Source organism: Magnolia sinica, chromosome 7 (genome assembly GCF_029962835.1).
Source record: "Magnolia sinica isolate HGM2019 chromosome 7, MsV1, whole genome shotgun sequence".
Taxonomy (NCBI): Eukaryota; Viridiplantae; Streptophyta; class Magnoliopsida; order Magnoliales; family Magnoliaceae; genus Magnolia; species Magnolia sinica.
In genome coordinates this window covers 86,115,665-86,121,051 of record NC_080579.1, presented here as the reverse complement: position 1 = coordinate 86,121,051, position 5,387 = coordinate 86,115,665, and positions in this window count along the sequence as shown.

The window sequence follows — 5,387 nt, the reverse complement described above, 5'->3', positions numbered from 1 at the left end:
GAACCCCATTCTCGGCTCCCAGCGCCCATTCGCCAGGTTCCGATCCTGGGATGCCACAAGGAGGATTTTGTACATCAGTTTGATTCGTAATAAGCATAACCAAAGGCATAACCCACAAACAACAACCAAAAACTCCATCACATTTCCACTATAATCAAAAACTTTACAAGTACAATGAGCATAAGGGAAATACAATGAAGATGAACAAAACTCAAAAAAATGATCTGCCACGCGCCTAAGCCTCAGCGCTGCTGCGATCCAACGTCACCTGCACGCAACAGTCGTGCATAAGCTTATAGAAAGCTTAGAGGGTGGTGAAAGTGTATGCTCAAGGTGGTAATGCAGCTATACAATATCAGAGTAATGCGGAACAAGATGATGAATGCCAAGAATACTATAGCCGTACCAAGGCCATGCGGTGCAAGGAATGATGTCGGCCATACCAAGGCCATGCAATGCGAAATGCAAGTCAAGCATACAAATCCTCGTCTAAGTCCACATGTCAATACGGCTCAAATCTGGAATATCACCGGGGTCTAGTACACTCCAAGCCAGATTGCCGCCCCATCGCGCGCAATAAGGTGAGTGGAAAAGACCTCACTATCCGCCTGCCAATATTGGGCTCGGCTCGTCAATAGCGGACTCATTCCTCGAGCTGGTCAGACTCAGCCTAGCATTGCCCCCTACTCTCGGGCGGGTAAGGCCGCACCCCCTTCCAACCGACCACGACACAGTGGAAAGCGCAACCGTCTGGTAATCGGCACTCAACGCTCATGCATCCACTCGGTCTAGACGTTGGAGCAACCTCCTGGTACCATAAGGGTTTAGGGACTTTCACCCAGGGATATCTATCGCACCCCATGTAGAACAATATTTCTGGTATCCAATCCTGCCAACCACGATACGTCTGTGGAGGCTACGGCCCTGATGTCGCTAGGGCGTACAGTATCCATATCACACAATGCGAATGCATAAATCACACTATTCAGTCATGCAACAATCCTGCGCGTATCGTGCGCTCATGTAGGGCAACACCCCCTGTACGGGAGCCCCTAAACTGTCTGCCCGAAGGCATATGCGATGATCAGTCACTTCTCATATCAAGCATACGTATGATGCATATGGTCATGAATCATGGAACTAAACATGCTATATAAGATAGATGATAATTATGACAAAGATGGGCCTAGGCGGCCTACACATTAGACGCATGGGCCCAACAATGGGCCCTAGGGAAATGTATAATGCGGACATTTAACCAACATTATACTTGCAATGTGGACGTCAAACCAACATTGCTCCCAAGGCACGACTGTCATAAATCATGTTGGGATTGCACATTGCAATGGACCTTTGGTATATCCCATTGGGCCTTCAATACATCAAATGGGCCGTATCATATGGGCCTATATTCATTAAGTGGGCCACATCAATGGGCCGCACCAATGGGCCTTATGTACATTGCAATGGGCTATAACCCGTGGGCCTTAGAATGCATCAAATGGGCCTAATCTTATGGGCCGTATGCGTATCAAATGGGCCTCGCCAATTGGGCCCCCATATGTACATCAAATGGGCCTCAACCCATTAGCCCCATTACATCTTAATGGGCCTCGACCCATGGGCCCCTAATACATTAAATGGGCCTCGACCCATGGACCTTACATAGTCATCAAAGTGGGCCTCAATCATGGGCCACAAGCAAACTGAGGTGGGCCTTACCTATATATCAAGGTGGGCCTCAATCACGGGCCTCAACATTAGTAAAAATATATACATATAATATAGTATATAATATATATATACATAATACATATAATATTATATGAAATATAATATTATATATATATATATATATATATATATATATATACACACACACACACACAATCATCACAGTGGGCCCACACAATCATCACAGTGGCTCCACGTCCACCGTCCAGGCGGACGGTGGGAATGAAACACATACATCAATGTGGGCTCCATGTGGGGCCCACCATAATGTTTATATTCCATCCAAACCATTGATAAGGTCAAGCAGACCTAGATGAAGGGTGACAACAAATTTCACCTTGATCCCAAACTTCTGTGGGCCCAAAAAAGGTTTCAAGGGTGGAGTCCAATTCACACTATTTCCTTTGATGTGGGCCACCCGAGTCTTGGATGGACCTCAAATTTGAGGGGTGGTCCACTGACCCCAGGGTCCACCATATGAATGGATTGGATGACACATAAACATCAAGGTGGGGCCCACGCTACAGCCGTGCTGGGCTGTACGTCCGCCAGTCCGCCCGCCTGCTGTGTTCAGTTTATTATTTTTTTTTAATTTTTGATTTTCTAAGGATTTTACAGGTGGGGTCCACATCCAGTGAATCCACTCCGTCCAGTAGCCCTCTATGGCTCAAGACAAGCAAACCAAGCCCAATATTGGGCATGTTTCAACGTATAAAAGATTTAGGGACGATTTCAATGGTGCAAACCACCATTTGCTACGGTATGGCCCACCAGGACCGCAAGTTGGCACCATATCTTGGTTCAACGCCTGAAATGGGGTCAAGAAAGGAATGGACGGCGTGGATTGAATACATGCATCAAGATGGAGTCTACACAAGTGGACCACCTCATTGGCTTGAAACCAAGGTAACCATTTTGCACTTTCCAACAGAAACGTCCAGCGTCAGTGGACGCTGGACTTTGTAAATACATTAGAGGTGGGCCCTGCTTAGGTGGGCCACCAAGTGATGTTGATGGATGGCACGAGTACTACACATATAAGGTGGGCCCCACTTATAAACGGGCCGAATAAAATACCTACTTCATGGTGGGGTCCAACCTGATGGGCCACACAACTTCACCATCATGACCACAAAGAAAATAGAAATAAATAATAGAAAAAAAAGTAAATAAAAGAAAAAGGGAGAGAGATAGAGAGTGAGGCCCGCGTGATGGAGGGACCCCGGCACTATGGGCCCTCCCTTGCACTAAATCATACATCAAGTGGGTCCCATTTTATGTGGCCCATTAAAATTAAATCCAACGGTGGAGATCCCTTCTCCACCAAATTAAACGGTCTAGATGACCCTAAATATGCAAGAAGATAAACATCATGATGGGGTCCATGGAGGATGGCCCCATCATGGAATGATCATGATGATCCAAGTGGGCCATCGGCCACATCTTAGGGTCCAAAGCGAGATCCAAACCATTGATCGGTTGGCCTCACTTGGTCCATCTTAAAAAAAATATCAAAATCTACCCTATCAAGACACCCACCACTTGATCTTCTTGCTCCCTTGGCTTCCTTAGCTCCTTGGGCTTCTCTTTGATGGAGGAAGATGAAAAATGGATGGTTGAGATGAGAGATCTAAGGATGGGAAGGTGGGCCACACATGAAACTTGGGAGAAATGGGAGAGGGCTCATACGTATGGAATTGCTTAAGGGAGAGTTGAAATGAGAGAGAGACTTGTAAGGGAGAGAGAGAGAGAGAGAGAGAGAGAGAGAGAGAGTGATGGGTGATGGAGTGATGGATGGGAGAGAGGGATGGGTGTAAGAAGCCTTTTTTGACTTTTTTGACAAAAGGTGTAAGAGAGGTATGGGTTTGTGTAAGAGCTTTTTGACTTTGGGGGTTGCTTGGGAAAGGGTGAAAGTTGATGTGTACTTGACATGATGGGATTGATGGGATTGATTGATTGATGTGACACCTTGTAGAGATTCTCTCGGGATTCGCACGCGCGGCGTTTCCTCGCACAGAACGCTGGCCCACAACTCCCAACCAGGGTATCGCATCAGCGCGCGAGTCGCGGCATCGGAACCGCGGCGACGACGCGGTCACTAAGGTATAAGCCCTGGGTTGAGTCGACTCAGGTTGACGGCACGAGAATTCAAGTCGCGCGCAAATACCGATTAAGGGTCGAAGGTCGCCAGAATTCGACCGGGAAGACCGCGGAAGCCTATGAAACGGTACGGTCTAGGATACGAGGCTTACAGTGGTCCACCTGAGATTTGGATTTACCTTATTTTTGGGCTCATGCCCTAAAATGAACTGAAAAAATATATTCAGTCATGGATAAAGCATATACATCGTGGTGGATAGAGGTGGGCATCAAGTCGAGTCGGACCGGATTGGGTCCAACTCGACTCGGTCCGAAATTTTTAATGAACTAACCCGAACTCGATTCGATCCGGGACCAAGTCCAGGTCATCTGACTCTTACCTTATTTTTGGGCTCATGCCCTAAAATGAACTGAAAAAATATATTCAGTCATGGATAAAGCATATACATCGTGGTGGATAGAGGTGGGCATCAAGTCGAGTCGGACCGGATTGGGTCCAACTCGACTCAGTCCGAAATTTTTAATGAACTAACCCGAACTCGATTCGATCCGGGACCAAGTCCGGGTCATCTGACTCGATCTGATCCGTTGCACTGCTGGCCTAACCCGAACCAAGTCCAACTTGGTCAGGGAATTTGAGTCGGATCGGGTTGGGTACGGTTTGGATTAAGTCTTCTATTTTATTTTTTATTTTTTGAAAATTAAAAAAAAAATGATTTTCACTGTTAAAAAATTCGTAGGTCCCACCATAATGTTTATTTTCCATCCAATCTGTTAATAAGGTCACAACTACATGGATGAAGAGGAAAAACAAATTTCATATTGATCTGAAACTTCTGTGACCCCTAAAAGAGTTTCAATGGTAGACGTTCAACCCCACTACTTTGTGCAGTGTGGTCCACTTGATCTTTAGATTTGTCTTATTTTTCGGCTCAAGCCTTAAGATGAGCCCACCAAATGGATGGACAATTTGGATATAACACATACCTCATGATGGGACCCACAGAACTTGCTGACGTCAATACACCAGCTGGTACACTTGCCAGTCCGCTTGCTTTTCTTGTGTCAGAGGCTCGGAGCTCAGTGCTCGATGCACCTTGAGCCATGAGCTGAGAGGACGGATTGGCTACTCCCCCTGCCACCAGCCATTCGGTGCTCCGTGGACCCCACCATGATGTATTTATTTCATCCATATTGTTCATCTATTTTTCTAGATCATTTTATGGTATTAAACAAAAAATGAGGTATATCCCAATCTCAAGTGGACAACATTACAGGAAACAGTGTTGAATGAACGTTGATTTGATCGGATCGACAACTAATCTGAACTTGACTTGATGTACGGTCGGATCTGAGTGGGCCTACTCGATTTGACCCGATCCTGGCCTTCGGTTTAGATCAGATTGGGTTGGATCCGTCGGATTGGGTCAGATTCTTCCCAGCTCTAGTGGTGGAGCCCACATAGCTTTGACACCAACTAGCTGGCTGTGTTGGGGTCACTAGCGAAACCGCAACCCTAATTTGTATCATTGGAAAACATAAATACCGTAGAT